The 26,503-nt window shown below is 39.3% G+C and overlaps 1 pseudogene across 1 annotated transcript; it reads right to left on the reverse strand.

The window, feature by feature from the left end:
* Positions 1 to 6,918: 6,918 nt before the first annotated feature.
* On the reverse strand, positions 6,919 to 7,100 carry LOC311608098 (small ribosomal subunit protein eS1-like; annotated as a pseudogene). Its single transcript has one exon. The product of its transcript is annotated as a small ribosomal subunit protein eS1-like (transcript).
* Positions 7,101 to 26,503: the final 19,403 nt, after the last annotated feature.

A 26,503-nucleotide genomic window follows, 5' to 3' on the forward strand; every position in this document is an offset into this window, starting at 1 on the left:
ACTGAACGCTTGACGGAGAAACTGGATTGGAGATTAGAACAACTAAAGACAAGGTGGTGTCTAGAGATGGATCCTGAAGAAGGAACAGGGAAATAATTTTAGAATTGGTGAAATATGAGCAAATTCTGAATACATTTATAATCTTGTGCCATGCTTAGCTTCCTGGTTTTGGTAAGAACCTCAGGTTACCTAAATCGTCAGTATAAGGAAAAGCCAGATGGAAAAGATATTTGGAAATTCTATTTTTCCAACTCTTCTATGAAACCAAAATTATCTCAAAAGGTATAAAAATATCACATATAGAGAAATCCATTTCTCTAACATGGACTTAATAAAATACTTAGAATTAATGTCTTTATTCACTTTATCCTTAACATTCTAAGAATTCAAAATCCTCAATTCCTTTTAGTCATAATTTAATTTTTTTCTACCCAGGAACCTAAGAAGAGAATCTCCCTATAGGTTAGATTTTATTCAAACCATACTTAAATGTTACTAGAAAGTATCAACATTTACATTTCTCTTTCTATTGAATCTATTGTCTCTTTTCATGGTGACTTCATAGTTAAGAGGTAACAGAAGTGTTTTAGTTGATACAACAAAGAGTGTTACCTCAAACACACCAATACTTTCAGAGTTAATAAAGCTCATTGATAGGAATCTTTTATTTTATATTTTATCACATTACAAAATTTTTAATTTAAAAATAAAAAGTCTTCATCAAATTATTTTCCATAAAATGATATTTTTAAAAGTTTTTTCTAATTTTTAATGTTTTTCCTAAAGTACCTGCTGTGGAACCCTTAATGTATCTGTCTGTGTGTCTATCTTTTTCTGTGTGTCTGCCTCCATCTCGGTCTTAAGAGCATTAACCACTTTCAGAGCAGTTAGGACGAGAAACAAGGAAACGGACAGATCATTCCGTGGTTAAGAGCATTTATATCTTGCGGAAGATCTTAACTCAGTTCCTAGTACCAACATGATGGTTTACAACCATCCACAACTCAAATTGTGCGAAACCCACTGCCTCACATGATCTCCAAGGACACCAAGTATACTACATGTACGTGATGCTTTCCAGTTCTATCCATTTGCCTGCAAATTTCAAGATTTCCTTGGTTTTAATAGCTGAATAATATTCCATTGTGTAAATGTACCACAGTTTCTTTATCCATTCTTCAGTTGAGGGACATCTAGGTTGTTTCCAGATTCTGACTCTTATGAATAAAATTGCTATGAACATAGTTGAGAGGGCTAATATACAAAATATATAAAGAGCTCAAGAAATTAACACCATCAAACCAAGTAATCCAATTTTTAAAATGAGATACAGATCTAAACAGAATTCTCAGAAAAGGAATATTAAATGGTTGAGAAGCTCTTAAAGAAATGCTCAACACCCCCAGTTATCAGGGAAATTCAACTTAAAACAACTCTGAGGTTCCATCTTACACATATCTGAAAGGCTAAGATCAAAAATTCAGGTGACAGTACATGCTGGTGACGATGTGGAGAAAGGGGAACACACCTCCATTGCTGGCAGGAGTACAAACTTGTATAACCACTTTGGAAATCAATCTGGAGCTTTCTCAGGAAATTGGGAATAATTCTACCTCAAGACCCAGCTATACCACTCCTGGGAATATACCCAAAAGATGCTCTACCATACAACAAGGACATTTACCCACGGATGTTTTTTTCGGGAAGGACTTCCCCAAGAGCCTTGTTGAACAGACTTTCCCTTAGGAGGAAATCATCCAGAGTCTTGTGTTCATACACATTTTCCAACCACTGGCACTAATGGGCTTTGTACAGAGAGCTGCCTTTAAGACTAAGGACAGCTAATTCTTCACGGTGTGGGTGGAGGGAACTGGGACTGCCTGTGACATGAACTCAGGTACCCAGGATTTGATCACTTCCTCTTGGGAGGGGGATGGCCTGCAGGCACACAGAGGAAGAGCATGAGGCCATCTGCTTGAGACCTGATAGGCTGTGGTCAGCCAGTGCCGCAGGAGGACGGCACCCCTGTCAGAGGTCTAGGGGAGGGGACTAGGGCGGGAGAGCGAGGGAGGGTGGGAGTGGGAAGATACGAGCAAGGGGATAGTAATTGGGAAGTAACGTGAATAAATTATAATAAATTTAAATGTGCAACAGTCATGGACATTAACCACACCCCCCCCTACAGAAATGTATCATGCTCCTGGGGCCGACGGTACAGCACCCTGATGACTACGGCTGTAGCTACTCAGAGTCTGCTTTGCCATGGGCCCAGGATTTACATGTCTTCTGTCAGCAGCCATGAAGCTGTGGCATGTCTACCTTTCTAGCTCCCAAGGAGAAATAATTATCTTACGCTTTTCACAACTCTTAAAATGCTCAATCACTTTCTCACACACAAAATAGTGAACAAACGAGCAATGTAACTGTTAAAAACATCAACATGATTGCATGTAGGATGTCAGATGAACATGGTGACGGACTGGGGGTTTCTTGCCTGTTTCAAAGACTGGCATTTGTCACTGTGATCGGTTACTTGGGCCCAGAGCTATCCAACTTGCATTAATGTATAGTTTTCTTTATTTTTTTTTAATTAAGACAAACTTTCATATGATTAACACCTTATTTTTTACTTTTGACTAATTAATGAAAAAAAGTTAAGTCCTGTCATGAGTTTAATGATACATGTCTATAGATCAGTGTTGTCAAGCATGCCAGCACAAACTGTGTGTTATGTGGTAAAAGACAGATGCCTGCTCCTGCGTACAGATTTACACATAAAGTAATCCACTTACACACTTCATGTCTTTCCCTCCAGGAAAATAAGCTCCTATTTAGTAGAATAGAAAGAGTGTGTATTTCAGTCTGTTCCCTGGAATCATCCACTTCTCCGAGAGAGCATGTCAAAAGCCCACAGGGCACTGTAGAAAGCCATGGGGGGGGGGGGGGAACTAAACTACTGTTCTCAGGACGAGAAACTCTGACTTCCACAGTCTGCCTTTGCAGAAATGGGACCCAGAGAATCAGGGAAAATGAAACACTGTGTCTTGTTTATTGGTTGTCCAACCAGATATGCACCCCTGAGCCTTTAACATTGTGTTACAGCTGCTCCATGTGTGCTAGCCAGATTTTTTTTCTTTTTCTTTTTTTTTAATTAATTTATTCTTTTTACATCTCAATGGTTATCCCATCTCTTGTATCCTCCCATTCCTCCCTCCCTCCCATTTTCCCCTTACTCCTCTCCCCTATGACTATGCCTGAGGGGGACCTCCTCCCCCTGTATATGTTCATAGTGTATCAAGTCTCTTCTTGGTAGCCTTCTATCCTTCCTCTGAGTGCCACCAGGCCTCCCCCTCCAGGGGATATGGTCAAATATGAGGCACCAGAGGCTGGTTGATCAGTGGAATCGAATCAAAGACCCAGATATGAATCCACACACATATGGCCACTTGATTTTTGACAAATAAGCCAAATCCATTCAATGGAAAAAGGATAGCATCTTCAACAAATGGTGCTGGTCTAATTGGATGTCTATGTCTAAAAAAAAAAATGCAACTGGACCCATATTTGTCACCTTGCACAAAACTCAAATCCAAGTGGATCAAAGACCTCAACATAAAACCAGATTTTTTAAAGTATATTAAAAATAAGATGCTGGCAGAGAATACCAAGGATTGAATGAAAACCTGGGATGCTGCATTTATATTGTAAAAAAAGTGCCTAACTCTAGAACCTTCTCTCAATTATTGCATAGTGAGGATATATATGATTACAGGATAATCTCCCATGGTACAATAAGAACTGTATGAAAAGAGTCTGAACACTCTTAATTTAAAGGGAATATGCTCTCGTTCTCAATGATTACGTATTTCAATTGGAAAACTTTAAAGCTTTAAGCCCAAAACTGATGCCCACAAAGCTGTATGATGAGACAGGAAATAAAGAATTGACGATACCTGCCGGTCTAAGCTGGGAAACTCATAACGAGGAAACCAAAGGTTCGTTTTGTTTTGTTTGTTTTGTTTTCAGGAGGGACTTCTGATTTGCTTTTTTGTATAAATAGGTGAGCCAGCCCAGTGGAATGTTCCTTGAGATGCACCGCCACCCCAGCTTTAGAGTGACCATTTTGCTCCAAGAATCTTCTCAATTCAGCTGTGTTTGTCACAGGAAAATCTCCCTTGATAATGCTCCCTCCACACGGCCTACCTTCGCGACCCTGTCCTCCTGCACACGGCCTACCTGCATGACCCTGTCCTCCTGCACACGGCCTACCTGCACGACCCTGTCCTCCTGCACACGGCCTACCTGCACGACCCTGTCCTCCTGCACACGGCCTACCTGCACGACCCTGTCCTCCTGCACACGGCCTACCTGCACGACCCTGTCCTCCTGCACACGGCCTACCTGCACGACCCTGTCCTCCTGCACACGGCCTACCTGCACGACCCTGTCCTCCTGCACACGGCCTACCTGCACGACCCTGTCCTCCTGCATGCGGCCTACCTGCACGTCCCTGTCCTCCTGCACATGGCCTACCTGCACGACCCTGTCCCCCTGCACGCGGCCTACCTGCACGACCATGTCCCCCTGCACACGGCCTACCTGCACGACCCTGTCCTCCTGCACACGGCCTACCTGCACGACCCTGTCCTCCTGCACACGGCCTACCTGCACGACCCTGTCCTCCTGCACACGGCCTACCTGCACGAACTTGTCCCCCTGCACACGGCCTACCTGCACGACCCTGTCCTCCTGCACGCGGCCTACCTGCATGACCCTGTCCCCCTGCACGCGGCCTACCTGCACGACCCTGTCCTCCTGCACGCGGCCTACCTGCATGACCCTGTCCCCCTGCACGCGGCCTACCTTCGCGACCCTGTCCTCCTGCACACGGCCTACCTGCACGACCCTGTCCTCCTGCACACGGCCTACCTGCACGACCCTGTCCTCCTGCACGCGGCCTACCTGCATGACCCTGTCCCCCTGCACGCGGCCTACCTTCGCGACCCTGTCCTCCTGCACGCGGCCTACCTGCACGACCCTGTCCTCCTGCACACGGCCTACCTGCACGACCCTGTCCTCCTGCACGCGGCCTACCTGCACGACCCTGTCCTCCTGCACACGGCCTACCTGCACGACCCTGTCCTCCTGCACGCGGCCTACCTTCGCGACCCTGTCCTCCTGCACGCGGCCTACCTGCATGACCCTGTCCTCCTGCACACGGCCTACCTGCACGACCCTGTCCTCCTGCACACGGCCTACCTGCACGACCCTGTCCTCCTGCACGCAGCCTACCTGCACGACCCTGTCCTCCTGCACACGGCCTACCTGCACAACCCTGTCCTCCTGCACACGGCCTACCTGCACGTCCCTGTCCTCCTGCACACGGCCTACCTGCACGACCCTGTCCTCCTGCACACGGCCTACCTGCACGACCCTGTCCCCCTGCACGCGGCCTACCTGCATCACCCTGTCCTCCTGCACACGGCCTACCTGCACGACCCTGTCCTCCTGCACACGGCCTACCTGCACGACCCTGTCCTCCTGTAGATGTGCTTAACGCCATGATGTCTGTAGTTCTATTAGACTGTAATGCCCCAGAAGTTACTTGTTCTTTTTGCTTTCCATAAAATCACATATCCCAAATGGAATCCTTTACAGTAGGTGTATCAATCCATAGTTGTTAGATATATAAAAAACAGACGCCACATTATATGTCCTAAATCCTTCTCTCTACTAAATAACTTTGTCAAGGGCCTTGGAGTCTGCATTTGAAAAGTGAGGAATAAAACAATATGGTTGGAACGTAGAGATGACTGAATGGATAAGAGTATTTGCTGATCTTGCAGAGGAGCAAGTTCAGTTCCCAGCACGCACATGGAAGCTCACAATCATCTGTAATTCCAGATCCGAGGAATCTGATGTGCTTCTCTGGCCAGGCCCACAGCTGGCACAGACACATACAAGTCGGCAAATATTTACATACAGAAAATAAAGATGGTTTTTAAAGCCAGTAGAGGTATTTTGGTGCACAAAAAAGATAATTATAGACGTAGTGGTTCCTATTGTTTCACTCTTCAAGCTATACTTTTTGTGGGATTTTTAAAATTTTATTCCTCTGTCATATAATACAACCTGACCACAGCTTTTTTGTTCCTCCATTCCTACCAGCTTTCCCCTCCCCCCGCCTCCACCAGATCTACTCCTCAGAAAAGAGCAGGCCTCCCAAGGGATATCAACTGAACATGGGATAGCAAGATGCAATAAGACAACACACACACACACACACACACACACACACACACACACACACACACAGAGGAGTAGACACAAACCATCATTTTTATTTTATTCTGGGTAATTATTGCAATATAATAGAAATATCACTATTTGCAATCAATAAAGTTACTGGCATTTATGAAATCTTAAAATTATCCTCTCTTAAAATAATCCTTAAGATTTGACAGGAGAGTCCTTGGAATTTTCTATGATTAAAACAAATCAATTTACAATTGTTCAAGTATGATTGATTGACTAGGACTGCTGTCCTAATTAAGCAGCAGTATTAGCCAGAAAAGTATCGCATATAAGTGTAACAGATTTAGTAATGACATCTATTTTTCACACCAATATCAGTATCACTGTGTGTGGCATGCATTTGTATTTTTTTTTAATCACAAATAGGACTTTTTATTTGTCACTATTAAAAAAAAAAGTCTGGATTTTAAACAGAGCTTCAAAGATGGTCTGCTACTTTTTGACCATGGAATACATTTTGTCCTGGGTAAGATCCATGCTACAGAAGTTAGTCAGACAGTCTTCGCCCTGAACATCCTCAGTAATTACCTTGAATTTTTCCTAAACGCAACTTCATTATTCTGTAGATCAGCAAGGTCGGCTTCAAATACACAACTCTTGAGGCTACCCAATGCAATTATTGGTTCCTTGAGTCCTCGTGGCTAGTGTTTTTCCAATGTTTCTAATATTGGACATAGCCAGAGCTTTGACATCGTACCAGTCTTTCTTAGAAAATGGATCAACCGCTTTCTTCTGGGCTCCCTTCTTGCTCCTTTTGTCAGGTGCTTGTTCTTGCCAACTGCCATGGTGCTGTTCAAAGAGGCAAAGAAATGCGTTTGTATTCTCCTTCATGAATGTTGTTGGCCATGTTGGAACTATAGCCCCAGGAAATGGTGGCTGTGTGTCACTAAACTAAACTCATGTACTTAAAAGTATCAGCAAGTTTGTGCGCTCATATTAGATTTTACACACATTTTCTTATCAGAAAAAGATGATTTCTTCGTCTCATATATGTTTATATCAGCACCTTGCCTCAAAATAGCTAGTCACCCTCAACTTCAAGAGGAAACTTTATTTCTCACTGCCCATTTTATAAAACAATAAAGGGAAAGTTTCCAATTTGAAAATAATTGCTTGGTAAAAATGACAATTTTTGAAGAATAAATGTGAGAGCAGCTGTGCGTAGGGATGCAGAGAGGAGGTTTCAATGGGAAAAGTAGCCATGGATTTTTAATGTGAATCTGCCTTTGTTCAGGGGAAGTCATTTTTTTTTCTTTGCACTGTATACTTCCCAAAGGAAAAAAAATGGATATAGATTGGACTGTGTATTTCTCTAAGGGTCAGTCTACAGTGCTGACATTTTATAAGCATCCTAATATGACGGCATTGATTGAGTACACTATAATGATCCAAAACAAAACAATGTAATCAACATTTCAAATAGTTTTGTCAAGATACAATGACCGTACTATACAATCCATTCATAAACACAGTGTACTTTAGGGTACCCTACACCTCAAATGTAGAGCATTTTTGTCACTCAGTCCTATTTTTGTGTTACTATGTAGCTAGCCATCCCAAAATTCTTAGCATTACCAAAGCATGCTGTCTTTCCCTGCTCTTTACTTCAGTTTATTTGCATCCTTGACTCTAGCATGGGCCTGCTATAGAAAACATATAATTTGATAGTGATCTAAATAATTTGAGTGTTATTTTAGGCAGCATTGGAGATTTGTTCAGACCCCAAAGGCTCTCTTCTAGTCATGGTTTTCCCTGGTAATGTCCAGCCAGGATATCTCTCTCTCTCTCTCTCTCTCTCTCTCTCTCTCTCTCTCTCTCTCTCTCTCTCTTTCTCTCTCTCTCTCTCCATCCCTCCCTCCCTCCCTCCCTCCCTTCCCCCCCCCTGTGTGTGTGTGTGTGTGTGTGTGTGTGTGTGTGTGTGTGTGTGTTTCAAAACAGAGTTTCCTTGTATAACCCTGCCTGTCCTGAAACTTTCTCCATAGCCCAGGCTGGCCTCAAACTCAGACACACCTGCCTCTGCCTCCCAGTGCTAGGATTAAAGGCATGCACCACGATGTCTGAATTGTGAGTCTCTTAATATTTTTCAACATGAACTTAGGCATTTGGGAAATGTTTTCAGTCTTATACTTTTCACATATACTGCTTCAGAAAATAATCCGTCCTTTCCTTTGGCAATGCCTGAGGAATTATTTATTGATTTACCATACTTTTTAATGCAAAAAATAATTACCCAGCTCACAAATATAGAACCATAGGAAAACATCACACTAGCTTCCTGGGTAGCATTGGTTTTAGGAGCTGGACATTCAGTTGGCAGCCAATGTTGGTAAACATCCATTTTCTAAGCTTACTTCTGCCAACATAAAACCTCACTGCTCATCAAGCTTGTATGGTGGGTGGGGGGAAACGGGGCTTTTAATCTCAACGTCTGTTCCCAGGGTACTCCTTCCGTCCTGAGGCGGGACTGTTATGAGACAGAAGGACGCTTGTGTTGATAAAGCAGCCCAGCCTATAGAAAAGTTATTTGGGAGTTTGATTCTGTTCTTCCCAGGAAGGTTCTGCATGTCTCCACCAGAAGCTTGTAGGAAGTAGAGCTTATATTTTGGGGGGCTGCATCTATCCAGAATGAAGTCTCTTTTCTATTGGACTCGAAAAGAAGAAGAAAGGAATGAGTTGTAGTTCAAATACCACATACTTGCTATGTTTACAGACTTTTCAATAGATACTTTTGGACAAATATTCTTTCTGTAAACTAAGAAACCATGAACGAGGTTAAAAAAAAAAAGCGAAGACAATTTTATGCATGGACAGACTCAATTTGCAAGTGGGGGGGGGAGTTCAGTAGAAAACAAAACCCGTGTTCTACGGTGAGCAATGATTACTGCGGTGTTAGGAGATACAAGGTAACAAATGAGGTGAAGTGGAGTAACTTGCTTTTAGCAACTTCTCATCTGAGCCTGCTGGTTGCATCAGTTGTTTTAAATGAATTTGGATCATTGCTAGGCTTTGTTCCTACATTAAGCCACACGTGCTTGGTCATTAAAGGGCTATCATAAGACTGGTATCAGTAAATAAGTCTCTGAAACAGCAAGTCAGCAAAATTCGACGGGCTGGAAACTGTCACCATCTGGTATCTTGACACAGCATTCTTTCTAAACAGGACTCACTATCAGGAAGTCAAAATTTGGTTATCTGGTGTTTGTAAGGCGGACTTCAGCCTGACAATTGTGATTTCCGAGGCTCAAAGAGAAACTGCGCTCCCTCTTGGGCGGACTGCAGGCCGGTCTGGCTTCATTTGCTGTGCGCCTTGAGAATGATTCCCGAAGACCTGAAATCGCTGTGTATTTTCAAAATAATTTACAACACTGTTGCTAAGAGTGAGTCCGCAAGCGTCTCACACTGTCCCTGTAGAAGTAGATTTTACAATCAACCTTTCTGGTTCATAACATCTGTGGCTTACCGTGCTGTCATTATTGCAGCATCAATACCAAAAGTCAATACACTTACTTTCTGTACTTAGAATTCAGTCTTCATTTGCATATACGTAAACTGTTATTGAAAAGTATTCTACTGTCCCCATGGCCAGACCGATGTCCTCTTTTTAGCTACCTAGATTCTATAGGTACAAGATAAACACACAAAGATGAAGATTCAGCCCTAGGGATCCATATGAATGAGAACATGAAACAAATGTTATTCTGTATTTCTTCCCTTCTTCACCGCAATGTTTTCCAGCTTCATCTGCTTACTTGCAAATTTAATTATTTCAGTTTCCACAGCTGAATAAAATTCCAGTGTGTATAGGCATTTTTATTATCCATTCTTTAGCTGAAGGACATCTAGGCTGTTTTCATTCCCTGGATATTATAAATATTGCAGATACAGATACGGATAAGCATGCACCTCAATAATAGGAAATAGAGTTCTTTGGGTGTAGACCCAGACGTGGCCTGGCTAGGCTATATGATATACCAATTCGAGTTTTCTGAGGAACCAACACCACACGGATTTCCACAGTGGATATACTAGTTTTTATTCATACCAACAGCACGAGAGAGGTGTCCTTTCCTCACATACCTTCTATGTTTACTGTCTTTTGTTTTCTTAATCTTAGCCATTCTGAGTAGGGTAAAGTGAAATCTCAAAATAATTTTAATTTTCATTTCCCTTATATATTGATGAATATGTTTAAAAATATTTCTTAGTCACCTTTTTTTTTTTCTGGTGACTCTGTTTAGTTCCGTAGCCCATCTTTTAATTGGGTTTAATTTGTTTTAATTGTGTTTAATTTTAATAATTTATATTTTGTGTAATCCAGATACTAATCTTCAGTCAGATATATAGTTGCTCCCTCTTCAGTAAATTAAGTTTCCTTTGCAGTGCAGAAGTTTTTCAATTTCATGAAATTCCCACATATTGATTATTGTTGGTCCTATTTCCTAGGAGAGACCTATACAGAAAGTTTTTATGTGAGTCTATATTCTTAAGAGCATGCCATGGTAAAACAGGGAAATAGAAGGATCCAGAGGGTCCTAGAAACCTACAAGAAGAACATTATGATGGTCAGATCTGGGTCCAGGGGTCCTGTTCAAACTGTGGCACCAGCCAAGGACAATACATGCAGTAAACTTCGAACCCCTACCCAGATCTAGTCAATGGACAGGACATTCTCCACAGGTGAGTGAAGAGTGGGGACTGACTTTCACATGAACTCTTTTGCCCCATATTTGACCAAGTCCTCTGGATGGGGAGGCCTGGTGGCACTCAGGGGAAGAATAGCAGACTACCAAGAAGAAACTTAGTACCCTGTGAGCATATACAGGGGGAGGAGGTCCCCCTCAGTCATAGTCATAGGGGAGGGGAGTAGGGGGAAAGCAGGAGGGAGGGAGGAATGGGAGGATACAAAGTATGGGATAACAATTGAGATGTAATATATAAATTAATAAAATATTTTTTTAAAAGAGCATGTCCTACACAGACTTTCAGAATGTTAAGGTTTTCAGGTCTTACAGAAATCTTTGATTTACTTGGGGTTGATTTCTGAGCAGAGTGAGAAAGATCTGTGAGCTACAACAGCAACCAGAATGTTAACCAGAACTATACTGTTGTTGCAATAGTGCCACAAAGGCTATGGGTGCAACCAGGTTTATTGTGGATAAATATAAGGCATGCTCTACGGGGGAAAAAATACATGTGCCAGTACTGTAAACCTAAGCAAGATCCTATAGTTCAGGAGCTCAAGACTTCAAGTGGTGAGCTTGTTGTTGTTGTTGTTGTTGTTGTTGTTGTTGTTGTTGTTGTTGTTTTGCTGCTGTTATTTATTCTAAATGAATGTAGTCAAACTACTCTCTATATACTACCTACGTGCCACCTATTGCTATACTTACAGATTAATGACAATCTCAGTGAATGTTACTTTTAGAGTGAAGAGTAGCTAACGGGCTGATAACTGTTCCAAGTGTAAAGAATATCTTTGGAATGCCCCCCTTATCTCACACCCCCTCCCAAGCTTCACAACCCCGAAGGGAGAGGAGGCAGAAAGACTGTAAGAACCAAAGGTAGGGGAGGACTAGAAGTGGGAAAAAAAGATTTATTTTAGACATGATGGGACCACTGAACTGATCGCACCGTTGGGGCTGTTTTCACAAAGTCTGTATAATAGTAATACTTTTGAAACTATAACGGATGGATGGAGGGGCACATGAGCCATCAACCTTAGTTGAGGAGCTACTGAGAGTTAATGTCCTTTCAGGGAGGAAGGCTCAGCTTTCTTTTGAATATGGTCCCTAGTAGGTCTACTATTCTCTAGCGGATGGACCCTCGCCTACAAATTTCTAGATAGCACAATTTGTACTCCGCGGATCAACAAAAGGAGAACACTAAGCTGGAGGGACGGAGGGGAGCAGGGAGTGAATCTGAAAGGAATTAGGGAATGCAGTGGGAAATGAATCTGTGAGGGGTTGGGGGTGGAGTGGTGAGAGAATGGAAGCAAACACTGTTGCATGCATCATGAAATTCCTTTGACATTAATTATTAAAATATTACATATTAAATTTTGTTCTCCATTTGGTTTCCAAGTAAATTACATGCACATTTTGTAAATATTCATCTCAGATACTAATAAATAACATTTTCTTCAACACATGAAGTACATGGGTTTGAATTTCTAATTCTCTTCAGGACTGTGTAAACCTATGCATTATATAATTATGCAATTTATACTCTTGTAGTAACTTACACATTAGGAACATGGTGTAAAGTCCTCCAATCAGAGTTTAATTGCCTGGCCCTGTTCTATATACAGATTACTTTGAATTGTTAAGGGAAAAAAACTTTTAAAAAGCATGTGTTTCACTGCAGTGTCCATTCTTTCAAAGAAAGTCTTAAAAATAGCTTTTAACCCGCAGAAAAAATAATCTGAAAATCATATTTTATGGTGCCTATAGGTTGTTATTTGAAGGCCACTCTTGGGGAGTATGGCCTTCAATTATTTCAAAAAGATTTCATAGATAAAACACACTAATGGGCCTTTGACTTAATAGCCCATGGTGTCTTGGAGAAGCGCTCTCCCTCCATTATAGGGTAATTTTATTTAAACTCCTTTTGTATGTGTATATGTATATATTTTAGGAAGCTTCATAGTTCTTACGTGTTTCCAAGGATCTTGGGTGTGGGCTATCCCTCGCCCTGCCTCCTCCTCTGTCTTCTCCCATTCTCCATCTCACTCAAGCCTTCCTACTCCATTACTCGCCTTTCTCCTTTCACACCACACGTGTCGTTATGTCCTCCTTCCTGTGAAATCCTCTGTATGGACTCTTACTAGTTTCTCAACTTCTGTGGGTACTACAGTTTCAACACGTATATCTAAAGATTCAAACTAGCATCTATATACTAAGGAAAACCTGTAGCATTTGTCTCAGTAACCTCATTAAGAATGATTACTTCCAACTCCACTTATTTACCTATAAAACTTACAACTTAACTATTCTTTACAGCTGAGAAAAAAATCATATGTGTGTGTGTGTGTGTGTGTGTGTGTGTGTGTGTGTGTGTGTGTTGGTTTTTTTTTTAGACAGGTTTTCTCTGTGTAGACTTTGCTCTCCTAGGCTTGCTTCATAGGCCAGGCTGGCCTCGAGAACTCACTGAGATCTGCCTTCCTCTACCTCCCTGAGTGCTAGGATTATGGGCATGCACCACCATGCCCAGCTAGACCATAGTTTTATTACCCATTAATTCCATTTACTGGTTATTATTTATACAGCAACAATTAACACGAATGGTCAAGTATTTCTGTATTAAAATATACAGTCTCCTGGGAATATGTTCAGAGTAGAATAGCTGGCTCGTACAGCAAATTTATTTCTATCTTATTGAAGAACATTGACACTTATTTCCATAGTGACCATATATAACTTACCCCTTTTCAAGTTGTTTCAAGTAGGCTGCATGGATATATTCCAAACACTACAGGCTCTTGGCATAGATCTTAGCTACTACCAAGAATATAGTGGTAAGACCCTATTTCTGAAGACGCCACATATTTGAATTAGTAGACATGTAAAAAACCAGGCTGGCACCAACTTAGAAATTTCATATCTATTCACTCATTTCCATAGTGATGGCGGAGGGAAGTATTCCTCAGTCTTAATCAGCCATAAGCCCTGAAAGCTATGATAATAATCTTCCTGATACTGTGTGTCCCCTGGCAGAGCAGGACATACACACTAGAAGAGTAACCAAGCAAATCTTCCTGATACTGTGTGGCCCCTGGCAGAGCAGGACATACACACTAGAAGAGTAACCAAGCATCCCTGAAGACAGCATTCATGCCTGCTACCTTATTGGGTCGACACCTGAGCCTGGTTAGGTAAAAGGTCCCAGGCAAGCCCTACTGTTTTGGTAAATGAACATAATAATAAACTGCCCTCTAAGTTATTCTCTTACGCTCATGAGCTGACACATCTCTCAACTAAGAGATGCTTTCTTTTTTTTCAGTAGATGGTAATTAACACAGAGACGTACATATAGTCAATGTGCAGCAAATAAAAAGCTGGGAAGTGAACAGCTATAAGTGGGTTGTCTCTTATCAAACCACTGCCATCCGCACTCAAGATTCAGGGCTCATAACTGAAGAGGAGGCAGAAATACCATAAGATGCAGAGGTAATGGAATTATTCAGCAAAACCGTACTTGCCAGACATGCCAGGGCCATTGTACACGTGGAAATACAATGGCTATCACGGCACGAACAAGCCCTGCCCAAGATTAGAATCCCAAGTAGATAAATGAAATCCCAAAATGAGTAGCTCATGAAATCCCACCGCTATCTGAGGAGCAATAGGTTACTGGAGGAGCAAGAGTCAGTTTCCATCAGGGATGCAGGCTCTGAGAGGCCGGATACCTCCTGTGCCCATTCAAGTAGCACTAAGTGGAGTCACTGTGTGATTTTAAATGGAGTACATAAAATTTAGAGAGAAGAGTGGTGGAGTATAGGGGAGGAATTGCAAGTGGGGGACTAGGGACAGATTTGATAAAAAGCATATTGTATGCATGCATAATTTTTTAAAATATAAATTATCATAAAAGGCTCTAATATTTAGATGTTTTATGACCAGCAACAATGATCCACACACATGGAGTGAAAATTATATACCACTGTGGTTTTTTTTTTTTTTATCTTTAATTACTTTTTGGCAAGTGTGTCTTGTTTGATTACTGGTTACATTCAGTGTGTTTTGTTGGTGGTGGGGTTTTATTTTGATACAGTTTCATTTCTGACATAGCTGTCAGTCTGATCCACACAAAATGGAGAATTAGTTAACCTTGATTTGATCAATCTTGTCACATTCACTTTCAATTTTTATTTCAAAATCTACACTCTTAGTTGTTTCTGTATACTTTAAAAAATATTTCCTCTCCCTTAAAATAAAATATAACTTGAATATAGAAAAAAATTTCAAAGTGCAAAGAAAAAGAACAAGAAAAACTTAGAGGTATTTTGCAAGAGAAAATATGCTGAAAGACAATATGCTCACAGTAAAATACTTATTATTATTAGAGTAAAATGCATTTAGAAACTAGACCACAAATGCTATTCCTAGGTTGTTTAACAATTTTTCTCAATTTCACTTGGGTCCCTCCCTACAAAGGTATTATTCGTCCCAAATCAGCCAAAAGAATCCTTAAGAGAACGATGCCCCATCTCCCTTAAAGGGATTGAGTAGGTTTTTATTTGCTTTCTTGGCCTATAGATGTTTGGTTTCATTGGGAGTTGGTTATATGCTTTCACTGGTCTTATTCGGAAAGAAAACAAGGTTGGACTCGGGGATGTCTCTTTTTCCCTTTACCTTTCTTTCCTAAGTTTGGAGGTAGGGGTTGAAGAGAAAGAAGAAGGAATATAGAAATATATAGGGATGTTAGGCCAAAAAGTAGATTATTGAATTTACTCCTCAACTTAATGCCTTAATTGTTACTTAGTAGATTATTTTTTATTCAGTGGTATAGAATTTTGTATATTGATGCAAAATAATTTTAATTTGATACATTGGCATAGAATTTAAATTTAAGATTATTCTTCACACACACACACATATATATATGCACATATATATTTCTACTCTAATATGAAATATTGTACCCATATAACTCAACTGTAATACAAGGTTTACTTCCATTACTTTGAAAGTGCTATTGCAGGCTGCTTAGGATAATTAAGTAATGCAAGTTAATTATTAGTTGATCAAATCATAGTCATGTAAATTACTAGTCTATTTTTATCACAAGAATATACATCCTAGGCTTATCAGATAGATATTATTCTATAGATAGATAAGGTAAAATAGATAAGGTCTTCAAAAACCTCAGAGACATACAGAATATGGCATTGAAAGATGTTTTTATTATCTTAAAGATTCTTTGACAATAAGACAGGCTAACTTCTGTCAATACTCAGCCTACCTCAAAGAAGATGGTGAGCATCAGTGAACCTCCTTATGGACATGGCTTCAAATGTGGCAAACCAACCACTGGGGAAAGTGTCCTTGTTTCTGCCCTGTCCCCTCTGCGTCTCTCCCATCCTACCTTTACTTTTAACATGACAGTCTGCATAGAAAGCTTCTATTGCTAAGAGCAGACAATAAGCTCTTCTTTCCACATTGGAAAGAATTCTTCTTTTCATTAGAATAGCCACATCATTCTCATTTAAGGAGTTGGTTAAATTTCATCTAAGTAATACTGCCTTCTAATTTGACCTTAATTGTCCTATTTATTTCCTTTACAGTTTCCTTCTTTTTGGCCCTTATTTAATTGAACATTAATATGTGGTTTTTCCATCCTCTGTTGGGTTTCAAATTGTACTCTTTGTGGGGGGGAGGGTTGGTTTGCAATGTGCGCCTTAAACTCATCACATAACTTATCTTCCAACATTTCATTCCACATCTGAGGCGACAGCTTTCTCATAATACATTTCTACCTATCACTGTCACATTTTGTGGCATATGTTTCATAAGTTTTCTTCCAAACATGCTACGAGTTCTGTAACATAATTATTTTTATGTGATAATCAATTATCTCTTAAGTTAGTAACTCAAAACAGATTTTTATCATATGCACATTTGGATATTTCTAGATTTCTTCTTTTTGTGCGGTGTCATTTTCCTTTTTGCCAGAGTTCCTTTGGCAAACCACGTCTGGTGTGGAGGCCCACCGCCCAAGTACCAGCACTCAGGAGCCTGAGGCTAAAGAACAACCAGGCTTTCCCAGGACACTGAGCTATAAAATATACTCAACTGCTTGCTTCTCGTCGTGTAATTTTGATGGAACGACAGAAACTATTATTATTCATCCTGTTCCGATATGGCAAAACGTGTCAGATTTCCCTCTCTACTCTTCATTTATTTGTACTGCATTTCAGCAACTTGATCAGTATGTGTTCTACAGATCCATTATTTCTTCAAAACATTCACCCTGCTTATGTCTTGCACACTGATTGGTGCTGCTCTGCAGGCCACTGAGGCTCTGGGAAATTGTTTTTTTTTTCTTTTTGTTGTTGTATTTGTTTTCCTTTGTTTGTTTGTTTGTTGTTGGTTGGTTGGTTGGTTGGTTGCCTGTTAGCCCTCAGTTACCCTGTTTAGATAGTTTCTGCTGTCTTTCTGCACACTTAGTGTTCTGCAACATTTAATGCAGTAAACACTTGAGCTCTGACATGATGTTCTCAGCTTTAAAAAATTGCAGGATTCTTTTGCTAAATCTGTACCCAGTTCCCTACTGAGATTTCACATGTGCTTCCTCATTATCTTCTAGTTTCTCTGTAATATTTGAACAAATTAGTCATTTTTACATTCCTACTTGTTTTCTTCTTACCACATACCATTCATTATTTCCAGTCTTCAGTGGTTGCTGTTAACACTGATACCCAGTGGTGTTTCTGTAGTGGCTGGGTGTCTGCTTTAACATGTTCTAAATAGTGTGTTTTGCTTCTGCACATTATAAAATCTGCCTGCACATCAATTTGATGTTATTAAGGTTGTTTCTTACTTTGTTTATGTAACTCTTGAACAGAATTTACTTCAGGGCTGTCCTCTCCTCTTTTCTTTTTTAATTTTTTTTATTTGTTATAATTTATTCACGTTAAATCCTGATTGTTACTCCTCCCTCACATCTTCTCAGTCGCACCCCACTTCCCTTCTTCTTCCTATTATTCTCCCCTAGACCTCTGATGGGGGGACCCTCCTGCCCCACCATCTGACCACCGCCTATCAGATCGCGTGTGCATAGCCCGCATCCCCTTCCTCTGTGTGCCCACAAGGCCACCTGGACAAGGAGAAGGGACCAAATCACAGGCCCCAGGGTTCGTGTCAGAAGCACCCGCCCCGACCCAGGTGGAGAATGAGAAGATGTCCATCAGCTACATCTGAACAGGGAGTCTAGGTTCTCTGCATGCATTGTCCTTGGTTGGTGCAACAGTTTGTGCAAGTCCCCTGGGTCCAGATCCGTCAGCCCTGCTAGTTTCCTTATAGGGCTCCTGAACCCTCCGGGTCCTTCCATCCGCCCCGCGCCCCAACTCTTCCATACAACTCCCAGAATTCCACCCAGAGTCCTGCTGCCAGTACCAGCATTTGTCCTGATGCCGCCACGGGGTGGGGTCTCTCAGAGAATATCCACATTGGGCTAATACCCACTTATAAGTGAATATACACCGTGCTTGTCTTTCTGCGTCTGTGCTACCTAACTCAGGATGATCTTTTCTAGTTCTATCCATTTGCCTGCGAATTTCAAGACTTCCTTGCTTTTAATCTCTGAGTAGTATTCCACTGGGTAAATGTACCACAGTTTCTTTACCCATTCTTTAGTTGAGGGACATCTAGGTTGTTTTCAGATTCTGGCTATTAACGAATAAAGCTGCTATGAACATAATTAAGCAAGTGTCCTTGTTGTGTGGTAGAGCATCTTTCGTGGGTATGCCCAGGAGTGGTATGGCTGGGTCCTGAGGAAGCACTATTCCCAATTTTTTGAGAAAGTACCAGATTGATTTCCAAAGTGGTTATAAAAGTTTGCACTGCCTCCAGCAATGGAAGAGAGGTCCCATTTCTCCATATCCTCACCAGCATGTGCTGTCACTTGAGTTTTTTATCTTAGCCACTCTGACGGATATAAGATAGAACCTCAGAGTCGTTATGATTTGCATTTCCCTGATGACTAAGGAGGTTGAGCATTTCTTTAATTGTTTCTCAGCCAGTTCAATATTCCTCTATTGAGAATTCTCTGTTTAGCTCTGTACCCTATTTTTAAATTGGATTATTTGGTTTGATAGTGTTAATTTCTTGAGTGCTTTATATATTTTAGATATTAGTTCTTTGTCAAATGTAGGCTTAATGAAGAACTTTTTCCTGTCTGTAGGCTGTCATTTTGTTCTGTTGACAGTGTCCTTTACCTTACAGAAGCTTTTAAGTTTCATGAGCTCCCATTTATTAATTGCCAATCTTAGAGCCTGAGCTATTGGTGTTCTGTTCAGGAAGTTGTCTTCTGTGCCAATGAGTTCAAGGATCTTCCTCATCTTTTCTTCTAACAAATCTATTTTGTCTTATGGTGAAGTCTTCAATCCACTTGGACTTTAGTTTTGTGCAGGGTGATAAATATAGATCTATTTGCATTTTTCTAAATGTAGAGACCCAGTTAAACCAGAATCATTTGTTGAAGATGTTATGGTTTTGTTGCTGTTGTTGTTGTGGTGGTATGGTTTTGGCTTCTTTGTCAAGAATCAAGTGTCCGTAGCTGTGTGAGCTAATTTCTGGGTTTTCAATTCCATTGATCAATGAGCCTATTTCTATTCCAGTACCACGCTGTTTTTATTACTGTTGTTCTATGGCACAGCTTGAGATCAGGGATGGAGATTTCTCCAGAAGATATTTCATTGTACAGGATTGTTTCAGCTATTCTGGGTTTTTTGTTTTTGTTTTTGTTTTTCGATATGAAATTGAGAATTGATCTCTCAGTGTCTGTAATGAATTGTGTAGGAATTTTGGTGAGAATTTCACTGAATCTGTAGATTGCTTTTGGTAAGACAGCCACTTTTACTATGTTGATTCTCCTGATCCACTAGCATGGAAGATCTTCCTCAGTTTCTTTCTTCAGAGACTTGAATTTTTTTCATACAAGTATTTCTCTTGCTTGGTTAGTGTTATACCAAGATACTTATATTATTTGTGGCTATTGTGGATGGTGTTGTTTGTCTAATACCTTTCTCAGCCCATTTGTCATTTGTGTACTGGAATGCTACTGATTTTTTTTTTATTAATCTTGAATTCAGCTACTTTGATGAAGGTGTTCATCAGCTGTAGGAGTTCTATGGTGAACTTTTTGGCATCACCTATGTACAATATCATATGATCTACCAATAGCAATAATTTAACTTCTTTCTTTCTGATGTTGATCCCCTTGATCTCTTTTTGTTGTCTTATTGCTCTAGTTAGAACGTCAAGTACTATATTGAAGAGATGTGGAAAGAATGAGTAGCCTTATCTAGTATTTGATTTTAGTGGAATTGCTGTGAGTTTCTCTCCATTTAATTTTAAGTTGGTTATCTATTTGCTGTATATAGCCTTTATTATATTTAGGTATGTGCCTTGTATCCCTGGTCTCTCCAAGAATTTAAAATGAATGGGTGTTGATTTTATCAAATACTTTTTCAGCATCTAAGGAGATAATCATGTGGGTTTTTTCTCTCATTTTGTTTATATTGTGGATTACATTGATGTATTTCTGTATATTGATCTACCCCTGCATGCCTGAAATGAAGCCTACTTGGTTCTGGTGAATGATAATTTTATGTATTCTTGAATTTAGTTTGCGAGTATTTGATTGAGTATTTTTGCATCAATGTTCATAAGGGAGATTGATCAGAAATTCTCTTTCTTTATGGGTCTTTGTGTGGCTTAGGTATCAAGGTTCTGTGGCCTCACAAAATGAATTTATTAGTGTTCCTTACATTTCTAATTTGTGAAGTAGTTAGAAAAGTATTGGTATTAGCTCTTCGTTAAAGGTCTGTTAAAATTCTATGCTGGATCCTGGGCTTTTTTGTTGGGAGACTTTTGATGACTGCTTCTATTTCCACAAGAGGTATAGGACTATTTAATTTGCTTACCTGATCTTGACTCAACTTTAGTAAATGGAATCTACCAAGAAAATTGTCTGTTTTATTTAGATTTTCAATTTTTGTGGCATATAGGCTTTTTGAAGTAAGACTTAATGATTCTTTGGATTTCCTCAGTGTCTGTTGTTATGTCTCTCTTTTCATTTCTGAGTTTGTTGATTTGAATTGTTTCTCTCCATCTTTTAGTTATTTTGGCTAAGGGTTTGTCTATCTTGTTGATTTTCTGAAAAATCAGCTCTTGGTTTCATTGATTCTTTGATTTGTTCTCTTTGTTTCTAATTTATTGATTTCAGCCCTGAGTTTGATTATTTCCAGCCACCTACTCCTCTTGAGTGTGTCTGCTTCTTTTTTTCCTTAGGGTTTCCAGGTGTGCCATTAAGTTGATTGCATGAAATGTTTCTAATCTTTTTGTGAAGGCACTTAGTGCTATGAATCTTAGCACTGCTTTCATTGTGTCCCACAAGTTTGGGTATGTTGTACCTTGATTTTTAGGAACTCCCTAATTTCTTTCTTTATTTCTTCCCTGACCCGGTTGTCATTGAGTAGAGAGTTGTTGAGTTTCTATGTGTGTGCAGGCTTTCTGTTATTTCTGTTCTGTTGAGGTTCAACTTTAGTCCCTGATGGTCTGGTAGAATACAAGGTATTATTTCCATATTCTTGTATCAGTTTTCTCTTTCCCAAGCCTCATCCTTTCTTACCTGCACTACATCCAATGTGGTATTTAGCCAGAGACCTCAGTGACTCCCCTAAGCAAGAGTCTACAGCTTGGCAAAACTCCTCCATCTTACCAATATTCACTACATCTTTAGCTTGGACCTCTGATTGCTCTTAATTTCAGTACGATTGCTGTATTCTGTTTAATCTTCAAAAGTATTGGTCGATAAAAGTCCAAATTATCATGGAATTTAGCCTACTTATTTCTCTCTTTTCAGAAATCTGAGCTCCATACTATTTGGTTCCAAACAGCATAAAACAGATATATCATAATATTTATAGATTCCTGGTTATTTATGTCAATGACAGTGTTAAGGATGAAGTTTCAGACCCTATGGTGACTGGTAAAATACATGAAATTTCTGGTCTTTACTCCATAAACAAAGAAGATCCATAGCAAGGTCTAAGACAAGGAAAAGACATAGGATCTACATTTTCTAACTCTCATTCTGCTTCAGAAATAAACCGTAGGAGAGAAATAATGGAAACAAATACACAAGTCAGACAGCTATTTTAATATTTTAGATATGGTGATCTGGACATTCTAAGACACATGGAAATAAGGAGAAGTGATATGTCTAAGAAATATTTGATGATGGTTTAGATATGAGATACAAAAAGAAGAGTATTATGAAAAAGACCCCCCAGGCTTTTTCTTTAACCAGTATATGGAAAATGATGCCAAATACTGAGATTCTTGTGTTAAGATTTCTTTATGAAATAAAAAGTGCATTTTATGCACAAACCTACATTTTCATGATAGGGATATAATTACAAAGTAACAGAGATGGAGTTGTTATCACAAAAATACATTTTCACACCTCTAGAGAGGTTGGGGGAAGTGAAGGTATTGGTGTGGTTGATTTCTCTGAATCTTGTGAGGGAAGATTTGTTCCAGACATCTCCTATTGGCATGAATGTGATCATTTCTCTCTATATCTCTGCACATTGTCAACCGTGTACACACGTCTCTGCATCCAAATTCCATTCCATAGAGACACCAGAGTCATACAATACTACAGCCAACCTCATTTTAACTCAATTATTTTTATAAAAACACTATTTCCAAGAGGTCATATTTTAAGAGATTCGATCACCAATACACTATTAAACCCACAAAACAGGTAGATGTGAAAGAAATGGATCATTGTTATGACTTTTCTAATTAGTTCCACTCATACAGTCTTTAGATATATGCACAGAAATGGCTACACACACTTACTCCTCGATCTGCAGGATGGCACTAATGCTCTCCATTGTTAAAATGTACATGTGATATTTATGCCTGTGAGATGTTTCTAAATTTTAGAGTTGGTCTACATTGTTTATATTAATAATTGACTCAAACATTATTTTTATAAATTTCTTGGAGCTTCCTGACAATATATGCCCAAAAGTGTATTTTGAAACATACTCTTACCTTGATGAGTATAAAGAGCTGATTGTCTAATTGGCCTGAAAATTGAAAAAAAGAATTCTCAGATTTAATTTTTAAAGTTTCAAATTTTAATGATACCAAACAAACTGTTTGCTTATTTTCATGAACAGACTCTCAACATAATGAATATAGTTAAACAAACTCAAACAACAAAAGAAATCTTTCATGTTTGGTAGTACTAATAAAATACATGGGAATAAAGAACAGCCAGGAAAAGAGACCACACAAGTGAAAAAGTCACTTAAATGAAAATGTGTCTCCCAATCATCCATGAGGTGGTGGTAAGTCTTTGAACTGACACAAAAACATGATGATTGGCCCAATAAATTTCCCTTATACAATGGAACTATAACGTAGCTTGAGAACAAACAGTATTCTAATATGCTTTACATATGTTCTTATTTTAAGTTATAGATAATTCTATATAGCTGAAGGTCTATAATCATGTTTGTTATTCATTAGGCAAAAAAAAACGTGAGATTTCTCATGTGAGATGAGAATAGCAAGAAAGGAAAGAATAAATTCATTCTCAAATCAAATACAGAATCAGGTCTCTAAAGTGTCAATACAGAGCCTTATGTTTGGGATTGTCACTTTGGGTTTAAGGCCACCCAGACATTTATTTTCAATTATATTTTCAAGAATTGTGCATTAAGCATGCATTTCAAGTCTTACTGACACAGTACTATAGTGAATTTTATATGCTAATGAGTCTATTTCTTTATCCTGAGAACACTGAACTATTCATGTTTCTTAGTAAAAGCTCTGCTTATGATATATATATATCCCACACTCCTTCTTTTAAATAGTTAACTTCACATATTCTACTTCACTTGATTCTCATAACTGCCTTTGAACATAATTATTTGTTTGCTTCTGTTTTAGTTAACATTCAAAATAATAGATTTAATTATTATATTTTCATGCATAGGTCAGTATATTTTGTCCACGTTCAAGCTCCCTCACCAACTCCTCTGTCCCCCTTGCCCACCTAGTGTTCCTATTCTCCACTTCCTTAATAATCTTCCTTATGCTTTCATGCCATACATAAGACATATATGTAGTTAAAACAAGATTCTATTTATAAAACAAAATGCAATATTGTCTTCCTTTCTCTTTGTTTACATTAATTTGATCCCTCTGTCTTCCTTTTTATATCCCTTTATTTCCCTACCCTTTCATATACCCCAATTTCTACATTCATGTCATTTACATGTGTTTATGTGTCTGTATGTATATATTTATAATTTTATAATTTGAGTACAATATTACTTTAAGTGTAGATTCCACACAAAGAGAAACCATATATTTATCTTTCTTAGTCTGTCTTATCAACCATTTTCCTGAAAATTACACAATTCAATTCTTCTTTAAGGTTTTATATAACTCCAATATGTGTGTGTGTGCATGTACATGTGCACTTCATATCTTCTTAATCTCTTTTTCTGTTGATAAGAATCCAGAGTGCTTTCATTCCTTTATTAGTGTGAACAGTGCAACAAAGATGGGTGTGCAGGGCCGTCTGTGCTATGCTCACTTAAAAAAAGAAGAAAGTCAGAGATTAAGTAACTGGCTCCAAAAAAACTCAGATCTAACTAGTACACCTTATATTATGCTGATATATTTATTAAGATGAAGGCAATGCTAATAAGAGAAAAGCAGAACCACATCCTTTTCATTTAATTAGTTAATTTGTTACTTTGTTTGTTGTTTTATATATGGTGGAGGGATGCTTATGTCCATGGTGTGAGTGTACAGGAAAAAAAAGACAACTTTCAGGGACTGGCTTTTTTTCTTCCAACATGTGACTCCTTGGGATGGAACTTAGACCGTCAGGGTTGGTGACAGAAGCCTTTATCTACTAGTACATCTCAGCACCCTTACCAACCTCCCCCTTTATTCATTCCTCCTCCCCAAACAAGAGCAGTAGCTTAATGACTGAATGTATTTCTCTCATCTAACTATCCAGAAATGATCAGTTCTTTGCAAGAAGATAGCTCACACAAGCAGTTATAAATTTGTGGGGGGCTCACATATCAGATATCCTGCATATCAGATATTTATATTACAATTCATTATGATTCACAACAGTAGCAAAATTATAGTTGTGAAATAGCAGTGAAATAATTTTATGATGGGGGTTTCATCAAAACATGAGCAATTGTATTAAAGGGTAACTTATTAAACAGCATTAGGAAGACTGAGAACCACTGGCTTATACCCTCACATCCAACTTTGATAGTCTTGGCTCAAAACCCTAGCTGTCTCTATTTCTCATCTATTGTGAATGGAAAAGTAAGAATAAATGATGCCAGCAATTGATTTATTTTTAACAGATACCTTTAAAAGACCATGGCCATAGCCTAAGGATCAGAATCAAATCACATAGATAAATCAAGTGTCAGTGGGTTGGGATCTGACTGGGAAGCCATGAAACAGAGGAAAAACTTAGCAGGGATCATTAATTAGATGTGGAATATGGGCAAGTCAAAGAATTCCAAGAAACCAACAGAGTAGCCAGACAGTGTATAAAAACAGAGGTAGCAGCCCCCAAAAGACACTAAACGGGACAGTCCTTCCTGCAGAGTGACAGTGGCATGAGCCTATGACTCAGTTCATAGACCAAGCAATAAAATAAAGACTGGCCTACATGCATACACTTCCCAGTTGCCTGTATTGTTGTCTCTCTTCTCATGATAATGAATATATACAGAATATTTGCACTCAAATTCATAGCGGTCAAAAGAGGATTCATAGACGATCACGATATCTCCATCCTAAGGAGATATGAAAATGGCTTAAGCATCTGGCAAAGGATATGATAGATACTAAGGTTCATAAATTGTAGATGTAAGGTTTTATACAAGTCCTGTGACCCTGAGACCTTTCTGAGTCTAAAAAGAACTGTTAAATCTTTCTATTCCTGAGACATGGTCAAAGCAAATGTTGATTCACCTCACATCGTGGGAAGTAATAGAAGGCTCATGATAGAAGGCTCACATAAGCCTGCTTCTTTCAAAATCAATTAAATGGTGCTCTGACAGATTGCCACAGCATGCTCATGTGCATAAAACCACAATTTAACATCAGGTGGATGATAAATGTAGACTAGTGGACTTATAAATTTAACTTGACTCTCAAAGCCTTTCTGAAACAAGTTGCTTTTGTCAAGGTCTGGAAGTATGTGTCTGAAATGTGTGGTGACAAAGTGAAGGAAGCTAGTGAAGGCACTGTGGGTGGGAATTTCAGAAAGAAAACACATGCATGATGGAAGCAGCCATGTATGCTCTAAGACATTATCATAATAGCAGTCAAATTTATATTTGGAAGCAACAAGGGAAGCTATTTAGTATAGAAACTTAAAATCAGGAATAGAGGAAATTCAG

This window comes from Acomys minous (genome assembly GCF_964271855.1).
Source record: "Acomys minous genome assembly, chromosome: 11".
Lineage (NCBI taxonomy): Eukaryota > Metazoa > Chordata > Mammalia > Rodentia > Muridae > Acomys > Acomys minous.